The 20,070-nt window shown below is 40.3% G+C and overlaps 1 protein-coding gene across 1 annotated transcript in view; it reads left to right on the forward strand.

The window, feature by feature from the left end:
- Window positions 1-20,070, forward strand: part of LOC122794063 (F-box only protein 2-like) — a 1,235,408-nt gene that overhangs the window by 85,190 nt on the left and 1,130,148 nt on the right. The gene's annotated exons all lie outside the window — the stretch shown is intronic.

A 20,070-nucleotide genomic window follows, 5' to 3' on the forward strand; every position in this document is an offset into this window, starting at 1 on the left:
CGTGCAGAAAAGCAGAAGACAATCTGGTGAAGGAGACTGGGACAGATGGGAAGAATGCAAGAATAAACGGTAATATCCAGCAAAGTGATGGATGAACTGTGTGAGAGAAGACCTGTGACAGTCGGGCATGACTGTCGAAGAAGGTAGGGGAGTGACACTGAATTGGGAGAGATTATAGCAGATGACACAACGCCCTGACCCCATGTAGAAAATTGGGGGGGTTGATTACCAGTTGCCAGTGGACTGGAAGGCACTGGCACCATGGTTTTAAAAATTACCAGTGTTGGGCAAAGCAAAGGAGGAGTTTCAGACAAAAATGATTGTATGCAGCATCATCTGGGAAGCCAAAAAAAGCTGTGTTGAATCAAATCTGTTCTGCAAGACTAGGGGTACTATTTTGCTCTGTTATACTTTGTTGTTTAACTCATTAAAATTTCATTACATTTACAGCATGACTATAGGACAGATACAGTTTATTAACGTGGTACGCTCACCAGGTATGCTGTAGTGACTTTAGCTTCTTTTGTGGCATTATTGCCTAAAACTGAAGTAGACATCATTTCATATTGGTGAAAGATAGGTGTTTCTGAACACTTATTTGCTTATACTTACTTCACACGTGACTCTTATTAACTAAACTTCCCAAACAGCCTTACTACCATCATACAAACACTCCTGTTATTTTTTTAAACCTAGTTCCCAGCTTCCATTACATTTTTAGCATCATTCCCAAATACCTTTCTCCCTCCCATATTGCTTTGCACTATATTCATTCATAGTTGCACGCTCCCAACAGCACCTCTATTCAGCATTGTATCTTCTTTTCCCAAATAAACCCTCAGTTCTTTCTGTTTTAACTGCATTTTCATATGCTTGCTTTTTTAACTCCTCTATTCCTTACATTCCAGCTAAGGTATTAGAGCAACCTCTCTTCCTTCATAGAAAATATTTCTTTCCTACCTACCATCTATAAGCTTTCTGTCTCGACCAGCACTAAATATCCTTCTACCCTGCGAATTCTTTTTCCTTCCTGATCCCTACTTACCCAGTACCTGCCAACTGTATTATACAGATCATTTTACTTATTAATCATGCTACTCCTCAGCTTATCATCTGTTCTTCTTCTTCTACTGGGCCGTCTCTCATCCTACCATGACTCTATGATAGCTCTCAATATCTCTCCAACTGTCCCAACCACCTATTACTCTACACACATATCACACCAAACCTGTTTAATGATTCCCCTCATTTTTTACCCCAAGTATAGACAGATTAATTCCATTTGAACTCAAACCAAAAAAAATTAAATGGAAAATATTTTCTAAAAAAGTATTAGTAATTCCCCAGTATACTAACATCTTCCTAGGAGGAGACGTGGAGACATTTGCCCTAATCTTGTCCCTACCTATCACAATGAACATAAGGATAATTCTCTTCCACACACTACTCTAACCCTAGAATGTTCAGCCCCCAACTTCAGTAATCTAACTTTTGCTGCCATAAATGTTAGAAGCATAATAAATAAAATTCCTGAACTACATGCCTGGATTACTCAACATAAGCCTGATATTCTCGCTGTAACTGAAACGTGGCTTAAAATAGCATAAATGACTCGGAAGTTATACCTTCCGGCTGTGTCATCCATAATGACCGTATAAAGAGGAAAGGTGATGGGTGGTATTGCTTTAATATTTCCCAACTACCAAATTTCCCAATACAACAAATCAATACCAAAATTCAGTTCAGCAGAGCTTCTTATTACTTACCTCAAATTCAGCAATTATAAACAAACATGTATTACTGTTCTTTACATCCCTCCTGGCAACAGTACAGCTGTACTGGAAGATATCCTACATTGGACACCCATAACAGTACCACAAGAAAAAGTACTACTAAGTGATGTTAATATCAATTGGTTGGACCCCTACATCTAATGTGAACTTATTTGCTTTCATATGGCTTATTAATAGCCCCACACATTATAGCAAGACTTCAAGTTCACCATTTGTCAGACCTTAGCAAATTTGCCATCTCTAGTACAGTTATAAAACAACGTACAAACTTTACACAGAAGTGTTTCATTACTACCCTGTCATCTAGTAACTGGAACTTCTTAAAAATTCTTCCCTTAGATGATGCTGTAGATTAATTCAATACAACTTTCTTGAAAAGCCTTGCACCACCTAGAAGGAAGAGACTAAAAACAAATAATGCAGTTTGGCAATCCAGAAAGAGTAGATTGCTAATGCAGGATAGAGAAAAGCATGGAAAGAATGGCAAAAATATAAAACGCTACAATATCTTATACTTAAGAATGCTTTGCAGTTGTACTAAAAGCAAATTAGCAAAGACAAAAAACTGTACTATAGTAACTTTCAGAATAATAGTAAGCACAATCTTAAAAAATGATGGACAGCCATAAAATAAATCTTGCATCCCACCCTAAATTCAACCCTAACCCCTCTCTCAATAACTCGTCACTTGAAATCGCAGTAAAATTCAACTCTTATTTCATAGATAGTATAGCATCTCCAACATCTAATCCATACCCTGCCCAGCAGACATGCATCACCACATCCACTTTCACCTTCAAACCTGTGCCCACATCCTATATAAAACTACTTTTAAACAAACTCGAACCATGTTCTACTTCAGCTGATGACCTTCCAAGGGAGTACCTTAAAATACCAGCTGATAGCATTGCCTGTCCTATCTCAGTCCTTGTAAATAGGTCAGTCCAGGAGTCCTACATTCCCTCTCTCTGGAAAAAGGTCACTCTGCACAAAGGAAGAAGTTCAACAGAGATTAGTAGCTTTAGACATAAAGCAGTCTTATCCCCTTCTCCAAAATATTTGAAAAATGTATTCAGAAACAATTGCTAAACTATCTCCTGCAGGAAGATCTCCTGTACTCCACACAACATGGTGGTCTTCCTTCCCATAGTACTAATACTGCATATGTAACCTGTATAGATACTGTCAGTAAAGGTAGAGATAATGACAAACTAATCTCCTCCTTATTCCTAGACTTGTCTGAAGCCTCTGACATAGTTTGTCACAGCAAACCTCTGCTTCAAATTTCCTTATTGGGTCTGTCCTAGTTCACCCTTTTATGGTTCAAAAGCTACCTGTCCAATAAGTATCAGTCAGTAAAATTGCACTCCACTCCCTGTCCATAGCTTCCGGTCACCACTGGTGTACCAAAAGGTTCTATTCTTTGTCCTGTCCTCTTTAACATTCTCACCAATGTCCTCCATACATCCAAAGAACAGGTCTCCCTCACAGTATGGAGATGATTCCACACTTGTTTTACACAACTGACAACATGGCACACCTCCAAAAAATTACTTGGGGAAGCTTTAACAGCAACTGAAACATTACTTTGTAACTTAAAACTCATGCTCAACCCTAAAAAACAAACAAAAAAAAAAACTACTACTTTTCTCTAAATTCCTCTCTCATGAAAAAAACTAAATTTAAAGTCTTTTCTCTATAGTCACTTCTCATAACAAATTATTAGGGATAATAGTGGATGATGATCTTTGATTTGACCTGCATATACAAAATTGCATATTAAAAACTCCTCAAAACTAGGGATGCTTTATAGAGCCAAAAACTCCTTCACTGACCCAACTAAAGCTTCACTTGCCACTACTTATCTCCTCCCCACATTTCTTATGGTGGTCCCATACTTACTAACCTTCAGGTATCACAAAAATCATAACTTGAACAATGCTATAACAAAGTTTCTAAATTTGCAACAAATACCCCTTTCAGAACCCACCACTGTATAGTACTAAAAAGCTTAAATTGGTTAGAACTACCCTATCAACTAACACATACACAGCTTCTTACCACCTACAAAATTATCCAGCATCCATCTGCTTGTCCAGCACTAAATAATAATCTACACAACTATGTTCCCGGTAGATCATAATGATCCATTGACCAAAAACTCCTGTCTGTCCACAAAGCTATTACATTTGCTGGGCATTGTCTGTTTGTACCATGTTGCTAAGGCCTGGAACTCCTTATCTCTGTCTATCAGGTCAGTCCCCTCACTCCCATCCTTCAGAACCATTTTGAAAGACTTCTTAGCCAAAAGCTGACTCTGTTCTTGCTTAGCACCGCTTAGCACCAGGGTAAACTGTATCTCTGAATGTGAACAAATGCTTATTTATACCTTACATTCCTTACTCTTCCTTCTTGACTGCTTCTGTAAATTTCTCTGCCCTGGCTTTCACTCTAAATATACCGTAATCCAAACCTTGCTGATCTGGAGACTGCCACTCAGTTCAACTCCTTCGTAGATTGCATTGCTAAATTGTCCTCCTCTTTCCGCCATGCCCCCATCCCCAACTCTTCCAGCCCCCCCAACCCCTTACACCCCTTCTCCCCCTTCAACCTTAAACCCATCACTACAAGTACTGTAAAAAAAAAAAAAAAAAAAAAAAAAAACTACTCCTCCAACTATAACCTAGCTGAAACTCACCTGACAATCTCCCACCAACCTTCCTAAAAATATCTGCTGACAGTATTGGCTTTCCCATTTGCATCTGTATCAACAGATCCATCCACGAAGCATGTGTCCCGTCCATCTGGCACCATGCATACATCATCACACTTCACAAAGGAAGCTAAAACATATAGACACTTCCTATTTCAGACCTATAGCTATCCTTTCCCCACTTTCAAAAATCCAGGAGAAATGTTTCCATACTCGACTCATGTTAACAACCTTCTCACCCCTACTCAACACGGCTTCCATCCCGGCCACAGTACCATGACTGCCATCCTATCCTTCCTCGAAACCATAAACCAAGCACGGGACAGTGGTATACTTGAATCTTTCCCTGTTTCTTGACCTATCCAAAGCTTTTGACACAGTCTCCCACCCTTTACTCTTAACTCATCTCTCAACCTCTCCACTTCCTCCATAGCTTGGTTTTCAAGCTACCTCTCTGAACGCCAACACGGCGTTCAATGGAAAGCCTCAACCTCCCCATTTCTGCACACCCCCACCGGGGTGCCACAAGGTTCAGTTCTAGGACCACTACTCTTCAATATATTTATCTGTAACTTTGACTGCACCATCCCAGAATCCTCAATAATCCAATACGCAGATGACCCATCAATCATCTGCTAAGCGTACTCCCCCTCTGAACTACTTCTAAAAACTCAATCAGCCTTCTCTAAAACAGAATCGTGGATGCAAAACAACCACCTTGCCCTAAATGCTAATAAAACTAAACTGATGATATTTTCCCCCTCTAGAAACTCCCCAGTCAACAAAACCTCTTTCTCTATACTCCGTAAAGGTAACATCCCCCATCGAAATTGTATCCAGTACCAAACTCCTTGGTGTCTTCATTGATGAACATCTAAAATTTGACACCCATATCCAATATGTCATCAAAAAACCCACCAAAAGGTAGGTCTCCTATACAGACACAACCGCTACCTCTCCCTCTACACCAGGAAAACACTAGCTTCCTCCTACCTTCTCCCCTCTCTCTTATGTACAGAGCTCCTCAACTAAGCAATCTCCAACTCAGCCTACAATCCAAACTCAAATTATGCTACAATAAAATAAGTACATTTGCTACCAACTCAAAAAACTCCTCCCATGACTGCGACTCTCTCCATATCCTACAGTGGCTGAAGCTGCCCAATTACTTGTCCTTGCTTAAACTTGGCAACGCCCACAGACTCGTATGCAAGCCTTCCAGCTGCCCCTCTCTCTACCACATTAATCCCTTACATTCCTAACCGTTCACTCAGATCAGAAAACCAAGGCCTGCTATAAGTCTACAAGCCCTCACATCCCCCGGCCACTTCCTACTTTCTTGCTCCATTTCTAAACTATGAAACTGTCTCTCTCCCACCCTTTGCAATAATCCTGACCTCATCAAATTTAAATCTCTCCTGTTCTCTCATTTTACTTGCAAAAGGATATGGCCATCCCACTCTCCAAAATAACTTTTCCCCCCTCTAGCTATTAATTTTCTCCACCTTCTGCTACACCTACTTCACATACCCTCACTCCCCTGTTACAGCTCTCCATTACAACCTTACTGGACAGTCACCTACTACACCTAATTTTACTCTCTCTAACTTGTATATAAAACAAAAAAAGAAAAATTCCACCTGTATTCTCAGTTGTCTGTACCAAGTTTATGTTATCACATTTATTTTATTTTATGCTGTATTTCTATTGAAAATAAAAATGATTGTATAGATTGTTTGTCTGCAATTGTCATTGGAGCTTTTCTCCCCAGGCCTCTGGTGAAAACGGGCTCTTCGTGGCCCAGTGGACTTCCCCGGTCTTCAAACTGAAATAAATAAAATTAATTAAATAAATAAACAAACAAATAAATAAATAATCCTGTTTTTCATTAACTTCGTATTGCAGTTCTTGTTTGTATTATACTAACTTGCCTTTGCTTTCTCTGTAAACTGGCTAAATTTCATGTAACCATTAAGTCATTATCATAAAAGTTGTATGAGTTTTAACCACTGTTTTCATATCATGTTTAATTTAGTATAGTTATTTAAACTTTAGTTTTTTTGTTTTTTGTTTTTTTTTTATTTTTTTTTAAGACTGTAAAATGTATTGTTTTTAAAATGTTTTGTAATCTCCACAGGCCTTAGCTGAAAATGGGCTACTACCCAGTTGGACTTACCCAGTAATCAAATGTCAATCAATTCAGCAATAAACCAGCAAATAAATTATCTTAGACAGGTTGTACATTCTCTGAGATTTGAAATATTTACTAAAATTTACATGAAACACACAGTTCTGGCATTTTGCATTTTAATATATTGTAATCATAAAGTTGTGTTTTGTGCTTGCTGAATATGTTGACGCTGCTCATAGCAGTTAAATTACAACAATATTTAATGTTTCTCATAGCAGTTATTTTTCAACCGTATTTAATTCTGTTTGGCTTATGCTTTTTTAACTTAATTTTCTTCAGGCAGTGTTCAGGAATCCAAATGTGCATGTAGGCTGCTAGAGGTGTGGCACATTCCAGTACTGCTATGCATGTTGTTGTGTCTAGATACGCGGTGGTGGTGCTGCGGTAGCGTTGTCATGAATCCGTTAAATGTATATAAAAACTTTGAATAATGTTGGTGTAATCCACAAAACGCGCGATAAACCAATAAAAGCACGAAAAACGGAAAACTGAGCCTCCAACACGTAATTTTTAAATGCAAAAGAACAGTTTTATTAAGCGCTTTCGGAAGGGTTAATACCCCTCCTTCTTCAGAATAAAAAGTGAACAAACAAACACAGAATGCAAGCTGCAATACTATTTAAACTAATTAGTATCAGATGATCACTCTAATTCATTGATTCAATTAAACTAGTGTTGTGCAAGCAACCTAGTAGTAAATACTTACTTCTATTGAAATAATATGTAATGTTGACAAAACTACACTGAATTAAATGTGAAAACATTAAAATGCTTATGAGCAAGCATGTAAAACTAGTGTTTAAAACAAATGATAAAAACACACATACTTCATTACTAACCATAATTTGTTACAATAGGTAGTGTGAATTTATAAACCAAAACTAAATTAAATGCAACCTATCAACCAGGGCTCACTTGACTAAGTTTAATTACATCCAATGGTTCGAAGGGTGTAATTCTACAATATATATATTTGTTAAATGACAAAATTAACTAACTGAATATTGTCTCCTTATGGCTATCTTTTTAATGCTAATTTCCTCAAAATAGATGATATGGAAATTTGTTCATTCAAACCTGGAGAAAAGTGGGCTGCCGTCCTTATTTGCCAATACAACTCCTCCATTTCAAGTTGAATCTGCCAAGGACCTACAAGTGGGGCATCATCCACCTTGCGCAACGCTAGTTTAATTGAATCAATGAATTAGAGTGATCATCTGATCACTGTAATGTCTGTATTACTAAAATGGAAATTCAGCAGAGGGAGTGAACACAACTTTAACAGCGTCCAAACAATTAATAAGTTAAAGAGCTGCAAAAACAGGAATGCAGGCAAGAGGGCTTGAGGCACGCACACAGTAGTAGTTTCCAAAGTTGGAAACTACTACTGTGTGCGTGCCAACTTTGGAAACTACTACTGTGTGCGTGACTCAAGCCCTCTTGCCTGCATTCCTGTTTTTGCAGTTTCAGTATTCCAAGTTAAAGAGGTGCCTCATCTTGGACAGCAGACCCAGAGGTTGGGGCAGGAGAAGAATATTTTATAGTTATAATTCTTTTACTTTTCTGTGCTATTTTGACCATCATCTTTATGATATAGATATTCCATTCAACCACCATGCCCCTGCAGAACAACCCTGCACAAACAGCAAAATATGGAGACTGAAGAGATATTGCCATGTGCAGTAGGAGAACTAGTTCGCATACCAGCTAACAAAATATGGGCTACCTCATATGGAACTTACTTGTTCCAGTGTCATATGTAAAGGAACCTTTGTAATTTTAAATTTTAGCCAGCTTTCAGTCCGTGCAGCTTTCCCCAGATTCTGTCTTCATCTGCCAGGTCTACTGAACATCATTTACAACACCAAACTTTCTCATGCCTACATTCAGGGCCAGCGAGGAGAATGACACACTTTATGCAGCTTGTTTAAGTAAAGGAAAGCTTTTCCTTTTGCTATATTTTACACCCCTGAGAACATTAGTGGCCATCAGTAGTGGCATGTTCAGTAGGTGTCATTGGTGCCCAGCCCCTAACTTTTGCAGTGGGCTCAACATCAGTAAGACATTGCACCTACCTCCAAGCACCCAGGGGCTTATTGTATCTACAGTCTCCACTGGAGAACTCAGTATGCCACTGTGCCCCAATGTGCACTCCTGACACCCTCAGGAGGAGTATACTCATCTTCTCCACACTGTCAATGACCAAGCACAAAGTTGAATCCAGTTTGCCTGGGCCATAGTTATGGTTTTACCTGTGTATGTTACCAGTACAGACATCTTCATTTTAAATGCTTTCACTATTATCAGCACTTCTTTTTCTTTTTAAGAAATTTAAAAGAAGCAAAAGAAACAAACGGCTAAATGGAGCAAGGGTTATAGATGCAAGCCTTTTACATCCTTTTGTATTGCACAGCTTATGAACAAAGAGATTGTGTCTAGGTCTAGGGATGTCATTTTTCTCTTTTTCCTCAGCCAGTCATTGACTATGATGCCTCTGTGGCATGCATTTGTCCAGAGACATGCAACAACTGGAACGTCCAAAGAGATACCTTACTAAAAGGGCACAAGGCCTAAACAGTGTTCTTCAAAATAAACAGTGTTCTATATGGACAGACTCAGAGCCTTGTCACTATTCTTGGTTTTTACAGACTGCTAAGAATTGACTTGTGTCTGGTATACAAGGTATCCACTGACCCAGTACTGATGGATTTATTGCACATCAGCAAGTCAAATGGCATCATAAATACTCTGTAGATCTAAACGTCTTCTGCAACATCAACAGAATGGTTTGGAGGGGCAGGTACATCACTCAGAGGATACCGCTGCTGTGAAACAGACTCCACATCCACATAAAGTTCATCATAGTCTTTATTTAAGCGCAACTTAGATCTGTGGATGGGAAACAGAAGATTACCCCAGGACTACCCCTGTACAACTAATGGACAGAGGTAGCGCCTAAATGCTTTATCTCATTCATGGGTCCCCTCAGATTATCCATGGTATGATCTCAGTTATTCTAATTAGGGGTAGTATGTAATTGAGCATGGAATGAGCCTTTGCTCTAGATTGTAACTGTTGAAGTGACACCCCGACCCCATGTGAAAAAATGTGAAAAAGGGGTTGTGGGAGGGTGGGTGCATGGATGAATGAATGAATAGGTAAGGCCAATCTGTAACCAAATGGGCTAGGTTATTTTGAGCACAAAAATGGAAATTGGCAAAGCTTAAAATGGCCCACAGGTGCAGCTAGCCTAGTACTTGCCTATGAACATCAAAGAAGAGCCTGTGAAATTGTAGTTCAGTGTTTTGTAGTTATTTTGTTAAAAGTGACAGTATTGCTAGAAAAGTATGGTCTTGTCTCCCTTTCATTTCATTTTATTGTCCCCATAGCCCATGTTACAAGGCCCACAGATAGTTAATGTAAGTAATTACTATTTCAAAATTCACTTCTATGCTGTTTGGTATTAACTAAATACATAGCTTCATTTTTTTCCACACATTTGGGTCTTCAAGTGATATGCATCTTTTCTTATGTGGATGGTCATCTGATTCTTACTTATTGTCTGAGCACTTTACAGTTAGTCTTACAGAAACCTGCCCACACTTTCACAATATATCAACATCTGTAAATTCCAACTTGTTTCTCTGATAAGATTCCTGGAAGCCACTCTGGAAACAAAAGTCTGTAATGCATTTCCTCGTGATAGCATGCAATGGATGGTCAAATTCTCTTCCATATTTCTCAGCAGAATTTGCTTGCAGCAAGTGCCTTCATAAAAGCTGTGGGATAAATATTCTCATCTATCTTCACTGCACTCAGTGTCAACCTCACTTGAGAAAACTGAAGTGTTATCTACTTAGAATTGTAAAGTTAGAGCGATGGTTCCCTACAGTACTGTTTGTCATTGATTCCAACTCTGATGAAGGAAATGCAGTAGAAGAGCCAAAATGTCCCCATTCAGGTATTAACTTTTTGTTTTCCTCCAGCACAAAGTCAGATGTTCACAGAAGATACTCCATATTACACTCTCTTATTCAAAAGATTTTTACTGGTGTAACATCAGAAGTCACAAAAAATGAAAAGCAAACATTGTACATATTTGGAAGTAATGTCTTGGTACTGTTTGCAGTCCTTGTATTTGATTATAATACAACCATTTTTATATAAAAGCATTTTATTATTTATAATGTGTACGTATTCTCATAAATATAATATTTATACTGCATAAAATATAAATCCTTCATTTATTAATTTGATGTGGCACTGCCAAAATAGCTGTTTTTGCCAGAATTTTAATGTTTTTTTCTTTTGATATTTTTACTAGTTTATTATTTCAATTTCTTTAGTATTGACGTCAAGAAGAAGCACTAGAGATTCTATAAGTATAGGTTCATAGGTACTTGCTACACTATTGATTTGTGAGGATCTTAAGAAGCCCAGATTTAACTTTCATGGTAGTTTCTAGCCTTATATTTTGCATATGAATTACCCAGAGATGAGCTAAACAAGGATATTTTGGGACATTTACATGTTGCCCTTGTCCATGTAGGATAGTGATTTTGCAGTTACCCATCCATTTGTCCAAATTTGTTTGAAGAGAGTAAGAAAAGTATTTTGTTTTATGTGGAGTGGTAGACTGTTCCTCAGAAGCGGTATTCTCTGGCATGTGTACCTGTCCTTCCAACATGTTCTATTCATTTTGCAAAACAGATTGAGATCTCTTGAATGGGTGTTTCTGATAACATTGGACTTTTGAATGTGTAATAGGTCTGCTGGAATAAGGTTAGTTGAAGCTCTGTACATGAGGCAGAGGTACCTCTCCAAAGCCTGTATGGTACAGAGAAGAAGCAAGGCTTTGAGGTGGTCTGCATAGTCTTTCCGATTTGAGCCCTTGTGTTTTTTTAGTTGAAAAGTGTGTTTGGACATGCATACTGACAGGGATGTTATATTCACTGATTAGCCTAATGAATGCCAAGTACAGTGGAACAGTTACATCCATATCTGGGTGCAGTCCCTTTTAGATACAAGTTGTGTGATGAAAAAGGACTTCTTAAAACAGTGGAAGCATGAATAGCCTCTGTAGGGGATCAGACATGAATAGCCTATGTAGGGGATCAGACAAGTCATGTTTCAGGCTAACCAGTAGGCAGCCTAGTATGTCATCTGGCTGCATAGATGTGGTGTTCTTGGCCTTAGATAATTCCTTGAGAACTTGTTCTTGGGAGATTTGAGGGGTGGTTGTTGGTGTGTATATGTGATCTAAGAATATTGGAGGGGATATGGGGTTAAGTCTGAACTAAAGTTGTCTGCTAGTAGAGTGATTCAAGAGTATGTGATGATACTGCACAGTTAAGGGCATTGTTTCTGAGGTTTTTAACATGATTAAGGAAGACTTACCTGGGTGGCTATTGTATCTCCTGTCTGGCTTTGGTTGATTTGATCAGGGTTTGGAGTTCCTCGTTTCAGTTTAGTAAGAAGATTCTTTGGCATCTTGGGGGTTAGATTTATTTTTGTGTTCAATGAGTTTTTTACTTTTGTTATAGAGCCTGTTTATATTTGAGTTCCATCATAAGGGGTTATTTTTGAATCTGGGGTTATATTTATGAGGGTGACAGATGCATCTCTGCAGCTGTTTTCGTGTGCATAGAATTTGGCAGTGCAGTAGTCTGCATAAAAATTTGGAGTCATCAAGATGGAAGGGACTTTTGAATTTAGGTAAATCAATACACAGTTTCAGCAGATTGGCCTTCGCATAATCTCTGAATACCAAAGCATTAGAAGATGCTTCAGTCTTGCGGTAAGTGTGATTGACTGGCAGTCAGATTTGGCCATAGAGGAGGTAATTGGTGGGGCGCAAAGTTGCTCCATGTTAGTAAGTACAGAGTTCAGGATATTGTCACCACTTGTTGGAGTGTGAACTAACTGGGCCATGGAATTTTTATTGATGAAATTCAGAAATCTCTAGGCATACATGTAGAGAGATGTATGATAAGGGGTTTTGGTAAGTTGGACATGAAGGCAATCCGGGTCATGATCTTGTTTAATGAGTCTGTAGATGGTGTTTATTTTTTTTAATGTGGAGATACTGACACCTTTAGAGCCTTTGTCTAATATGGTGCCTGAACATGTGATAGGCAATAAAACCTTGCACTGTTGGAATGCTTTCAATTGCTTTGTACCAGGTTTCTGTGATGATGTGTATATTGATGGTTTCTAGGTAAGAGGTGCTTGTAGGGAGATCAGCCTTTTTTTGTCGAGGCTCCAAGCATTGAGCAGCAATAACCTTAATGCTACCCATATTCTGTGTAGTCATGTTGGAAGCTTTAAAAGACAGACATTGCCTAAAAAGGGCACTGTAGGGGTGGACAAGGATTTAGCCATTGTACAAAAGCTTTAGAGGTGGGGGTGCAGGCCATTCTTGGCAAAGCAGTTGGGATGGTCTGCAGTCTCTTCCTAGGCTGATATATTATACCCCTTTTGAATGATACCAGTAGCTAAGCCAGTTGCAATGAATAATCCTTGTTTTTATTGGGACGTCATTCTTTGGTGATGGTAGTATGCTGTCAAGGCTACGATCATACCAGTCTGAGACACATTCTCAGAACTCCATCATGTCTACTTTCATATAATCCAGAAAGGTACATCTTCAGCCATTTACACCTGTGTGTGCTATGACTGCCATATGTACATGTAGTGTAAGGACCTGAGTACTTGCATGATGTGCTAAATCCCGGTGCCTGATAAGCAACTGAATGAGACCCTGTCTTTGCACAGCCTGGTGAATAGTGCATCAGAGTGCATCACTATGGAGTCTACTCTGACCAAGCTGTGGACTTTTGAACCAAGACAGTGTGACTCTTGGATGTATGTTTTATGGTGGGTGCTGTCTTTGATGTGTGCTTGTCAGGTTGCTCTAGGTACTTGATTCTTAGATTGCATTTAGGAGGCCTTTGTGGTTTAGGTAGGTTACTTTTAGGAGCATCAGCATATGTTGGTCTATGAGTTCCGTTTGCATTTTGTGTGCTTTTAATGTTGTGTGGGACTGACACCTTGCTTGTTGTGGCTTTGTGAGAGAGCGTTGCCTTCATTAACATTGTATAACTACAATGGATATAAAAAGTTTACACACCTCTGTTAAAATGCCAGTTTTTTGTGATATAAAAAAAAAAGAGACCACAATAAATTATTTTAAAACTTTTCCCACCTTTGATGTGATCTATAACCTGCACAATTCAATTGAAAAACAAACAACTCTATTAGGGGAAAAATATAAAAAATAAAAAACATACAATAAGCTGGTTGCATAAGTGTGCACACTCTTAAACTAATACTTTGTTGAAGGACCTTTTGATTTAATTACAGCATTCAGTCTGACATCCATTTTTGTTTTTAAGTGTCTTTGCCAGTATTGTCTTTTGTGGAATTTCCAGCTCTAGGCCTTTGGATCATTCACCACATATTATCTGCAGCTCCAACATAGGTTGATGTTGCACTAATTCTGCCAGTTTCCACAACTGCATTGCAGTGCTTAGCATTCTTACAAGCACTTTCCTGTAGGACATGTCATCTGTGAAGAAAAAAAAAATGTAACTAGATATGTCCCTTATCAGCAGGCTTAGCCCCCTCTTTCCCCTGGGCAAAATCCCCACTGATGTCTTCCATTCTCTGCATGAGAAACAGAAGTCTTAACTCTTCAGACTATAAATTACATTGAAAGAAACATGGTAAAACTTTAGCTTAAACAACACTTTAAATCTCCACTGGACTGTCCTACAGGGGACCGCAGTGAAGTGGAAGGAGCCAACTCTCCCTTTTAAACGGCCCTACATTTGAGGACTATCTGCAAATATATCAAAAGGAGACTGGTCTTCCAGTACGTACCTGCACAAAGGAAACTACAGTGGGCATCCCACTTTTCCCCTCATATATGTTGGATGCTACTCCCCTAAGCCGACAGACATACTGAAAGTTGCCAATAAAGTAGCATGGGAAAACACACAAACTTACTCAACACGAACACTAGCACATGTGCCCAAGAAGGTTGACTGACTCTTCCTGCTCCCAAGATAGTTTTCAGTTGGGACAGACTCCAAAGCTAGATACCGTAGATTGCACTAGCCCTTAATAAGACTTCTGCACCTCAGAGCCCTGATGTCCATTCACCATGTACTGAATGTAGAGCAGTGAATGCAAAGATAAGTTACAGGACTGGGTCACTACCTGTTGAAATGTAAGCAGTCTTATGGTCCATGTTAAATGTAATTTGGCAAAAAGTGCTGCCTGAGAAATAGGATTCGGTTTTGCATTAAGATGGTACTTCTGGTTGTGTCTCGCTGATTTCTTTTAGAACGAAGTGACGTTCTTGGATTCCTCCTTTTGAGGGCTTCTTTTCCACAGAGGAAAATTAAATATACACCTCAAGTGTATGGAAGAGTAGGGCAAGTCTCTTACCACTCAGGGTTTGAAGTTGTATCCACTACAGCATTCCTTTAAGAAGACACAAAGGAGCCATTTCCACATGTGGTCTTTTTGCCATGACACACACCATTAAAAACATGAGAATGAGAATACTATACAACAGCAGTCTAGTTTAATATGGGAACCAACAAACGTATCCAAAAGGATAAAAACTAATAACAAAATGAAAACCGAAAAAAACAGGAAAGTAAATCCGCCTTTAATGCACAGAATAAGTTTTCACAAACTAGGCGCTTTCACCATTTCCCAATGGCTTCTATAAGCCTTCACAAATTAAGCGTTTTCACCATTTCCCAATGGCTACTTCAGAGTTGAAGGAGCAATTGGGAAGTGGTGAAAGCGCTTAGTTTGTGAAGGCTTATTCTGTGCATTAAAGGCAGATTTACTTTCCTGTTTGTTTGGTTTTCATTTTATTAGTTTAATATAGGCCATGGGCCTAGAGCATTTGTTTCTTGCCTTTCACCAGGTCACCAATCCCAGAGTAAATGTTAACAGTCCTGTGACCTTGCCATAACTTGCCTACACTGAAGAGAGTTCAAATTTGGTTGTCCCTTCTCCTGAATTCCTTGAAAAAAAATTCTTCCAGAAACAGATGGATAAGGGAGGTAAAATTCAGATATTCAGCCATTTCTCTTTCTCTCTCCCTCCCTCTCTGTCTCTCTGTCTCTCTCTTTCTCTCTCTGTCTCTGTGTCTCTTTATTTAATTCCATTAGTACCCATGCTAGTAAGGAAATCTCCAAGCTCCTCGAATAAGAGATATCTTGGCGATTCCAGCACATGAGATAGATGTAGAATAATATTTCAGATTTTATTTTTTGTGCCAAAGAAGACAAAGGGCCTCAGGCCCATTCTACATTTCCAAGGCCTGTATACCTTCAGTAGTAAAGAAAACTTTTGGGTGGTCATGGTGTAGTTAGAGTTGGTAGTTTCTTGTCTTTCAGGAGGAGAATTGATTAACTTTTTCAGCCTCTAAGACTCCCACCTCCACATCAAGACTGCCAAGGAGGCTTCTCTGCCTCCAGGTAAGCAACTGATTTCTGTTTCAGGACTCTACCCTTTGACCTTGCCTCTTCCCTAATGATGATCACCAAGTGCACGTCATTAGTAGCAGTTCATCATACAAAAAGGGAGCTGAGATATGCCTGTATCTGGACAGCTGTTTCTCTTTTTCTACCCCCTTTTGTTGACATTTACTTCAGTTCAGTCACTCACCTTTACAGAATGCACTTTAGATACTACAATATGTAAAACCTTTTTGCCTGAGGACAGGCTGTTAACTCTTCTGGAGGTAGTTATTAGTTTCTTTAGGGTGGTCTGTTACAAAAGAGACAGCCTGAGGCCTCATGTCAACTACCATGTTATGTTCTCTTATGACTGATTTCATACGAGTCTCTCATTGGGCAGCCTATGTTCGGTAGGCCTGTTATCTTGATCATTTGTCTTAATCAGATGCAGTTTCCAGAGCCTGTCTAGTGCACCTGGGGAGGTGGTTGAACCTCTCCAGCGTAAAATCAGGACTCCCTTTTCAGTTGCAGACTCTTCAGGCCACTATCAATACGTATGCATCTGCCTTAAGGTGGGAAAGAGAGACCACAGCAGTCCATTTGTTTAGGTCGGACCTGCACATAAGTCACTTGGAAATGGGGACAGTTCTGCTGTCCTGTTTGGTCTTTCAAAATTCCCCACTACAAGAGGTTAGTTCCATGCAGTCAGACAGCTGTTTGGTTTGTCAACAAGCAGGATCTCCTGTCTATCTGATGAATCTGGGCATCTTGGGGCAATGTAGAAATTGCCTCATGTACACAGACAACCCTCTCTTCCTACCACCCAACACCACAACCTGTGAGAGATGCACTTATCTAGCCAAACTGGAGGTAAAGCTCTCTCCAGTCAAGACTGAACTTGACAGTCAAGAGGAGAAGGTAAACACTTGCACCACACCACACTCATCACATAGTCTCACTAAATCTACATCACCAAAATCCACACATTGAAACACAAAAACATTCACGGAGGCTCTCAGTAATAATCTGCTCAAGCAACAGAGACCTCCAAAGCAGAAATGCAAGCAACCTCCACCCCCCAACACAACCCAAATGACACACAGCCCACAGACTCAGTGTGCCACTCAACCACAGCCAGTAAGGCAAAACAACGTACCCAACACACTAGTCATAGGTGACTCTATAGTCAGGTACACTGATGTCCCACTCACCAGGCTAAACAAGGAGAAGGTTACTGTCAGATGCCTGTCGAGTGCCAGGATCCGCCACATAACCCATGCACTCAGGTCACTCCACAACAAGTATAAATATGATTCTGTCATTGTCCATGTTGGTGTGAACGACCTGAGATGTACCTCCCTGGACTACATGAAAAGAGACATGGAAGAGTTCTCCGATCTTGTAGCCCAGACAGGTATGACCCTAGCCCTGAGTAGAATTCTGCCATCACCCAGAATGATGCCGCAGTACAAGGACAAAATGATTGACTTCAGCAATTGGCTAAGCTTCTGGTGCCATTCTAAAGGGATCCAGTATCTGTCTGCCTGGGATGACATGGTCGACAGACCACGAGGCTTTGCCAGAGATGGCCTGCACCTGTCACCCCTGGGATTCCGGATACTGGCTAAGGTTCTTGCCGCCCCTGTAGTGCCTTTTTTAGGCAAGGTTCAAATGACAAATTCACCACTGTAACAGGAATAGGCAAGCAAAAACTGAGGGTGATGCTACTCAATGTTAGAAGTCTAAATCTCAAAATACACTCATTCGAGGCACTCCTTAAAATGGAGAACATCGATATCTGTGCAGTGGCTGAGACCTGGTTCAAGGCTCCAGAGAGCGCCCCTGCACTACCAGACTATAACTCGTACCACACTTTTCGGCCATGTAACCTGGACTGGAACACCAAAGGCGGAGGTGTGTCCATATTCATTAAGGATATCCACACCTTCAGGCTAGTTGCTCAGCATAATGCAGCCGAAGTTATCCAAGTGCAGCTAAATCTGGGCAAAACTGCAGTCCAAATTGTAGCTTGCCACAGATCACCTACTATGCTCCAGGATTCCCACTCCTCTTTTCTTGATGTACTGGAAAATATTAGGGTTCAACCAAACACCCTAATAATGGGTGATTTCAACTACCCCACCATTAACTGGGAAAACTACTCATGTACCAACTCCTTCGCTCAACGCTTTCTGGAATTCATAAACTCCAATGCCCCACCAGGGGCAACAGTATCCTAGATCTTGTCATTACCAACATGAGTGACCGGTGTTCCACACCTGAAGTCAACACCTCATTGGTCCAATCCGACCATAAGCTAATTACCCTAGATATCCACATCCTGCCCCCACCCCCCATTAAGGAAACCATGGTAAAATATTTCTCCAAAGCCAACTTCATGCTTCTTAAGACAGAAGTGGTGAACTTCGACACCCATGCAGATGGACAATACAGTTACAACTACTGAATCCTACACAATTGCACTTTATAAGCACTTACATGGATCATGCTATCCCAAACAGAACCAAGACGCTATCCTCCAAAAAAAAGGAAGCCAGTCTGGTGGTCCCCTGCCATAAACAAATTGTACAACAGAAGGAAGAAACTGTTGCAACAAAGAGTAAAATCCCATGAGTGGAGGAGCTCCCTGGTCAGCCTCAGTAAGAAGCTGCGATCCCTGATAAAATCCTCCAAAGCTAGTTAAGAAAACAAAATCGCCACTGATTCTAAAGACAACCACAAAGCATTCTATAGCTATGTCAAGAATCTCAATGGCAACACTCAGATCTGCTCTGAGTTACAGCACAATGGCACTAAATATACAGACCCAACTGATATTGCCAACATCCTGGCAGATAGGTTCAGTGCTAACTTTACCCCCCTCTCACCCCCTAAAGAGCCCATCTCTATACCGGAAGAATGCAAAGTTCCTGTAATCACGGCTGCACAGGTACAAACCACACTCTCCAAAGCTAAGAACACAGCATCCATGGGACCAGACAACATCCCAGGCTGCGTTCGACACGAACTACAGAACGAACTGGCACCCCAACTAAGTACCATGTTCAATCACAGCCTCACCTTAGGCTTTGTGCCTGCTGAATGGCGCACAGCGACGGTTATCCCACTCCACAAGGGGGGAGCCACCACGGACCCCTGGAACTACTGCCCCATTAGTCTGACGAGCCTGGTCTGCAAGGCCATGGAACGTATCATCATGGAACTTATAAACAAAGACATTGGTAATCTCCAAACTCTGGACCTCACCCAGTTCGGGTTTGTAAAAGGCAGATCATGTCTCCTAAACCTGATAGACTTCTTTGAAGCAGTCACCAAAGCTGTAGACAAGGTGGTTCACACAGCCTATCTATATCTTGCCAAGGCTTTCGACACCATCCCCCACTCTGGAATTATAGATAAACTCCCTAAACTAGGTATAAATCCCTGTGTCACAAGATGGGTTGCCAACTGGCCCAGTGACAGAACCCACACTGTGAAAGTAGCAGACTCCAAATCTGACTTCAGACCAGTAACAAGTGGAGTACCACAGGGTTCAGTCCTGGGTCCTCTCCTGTTTGTTATATACTTCTCTGAAGTACAGGTGAACACAGAAGGTCTTTGGCTAACAAAGTCCACAGATGACTGCAAACTAGGAGCCATATTCGAAACTCCTAACGATGTGGACATCCTACAGAAGGGCCTCACTGAGACAGATGCCTGATGTCAAAGCCATGGCCTCAAGCTCAATGCCAAAAAGTGCATTGTCACCCCCTTTAGTAAAAACTCTGTACCCATGAACTACAACACAGGCGGTAGTATACTTAACACCGAAAATGTGATGAGAGACCTTGGGACACAGGTGGACAGTAGTCTCAACTTTGATAATCACAT

Source organism: Protopterus annectens, chromosome 1.part0, assembly GCF_019279795.1.
Source record: "Protopterus annectens isolate FY-2018-M chromosome 1.part0, PAN1.0, whole genome shotgun sequence".
Classification (NCBI taxonomy): Eukaryota; Metazoa; Chordata; order Ceratodontiformes; family Protopteridae; genus Protopterus; species Protopterus annectens.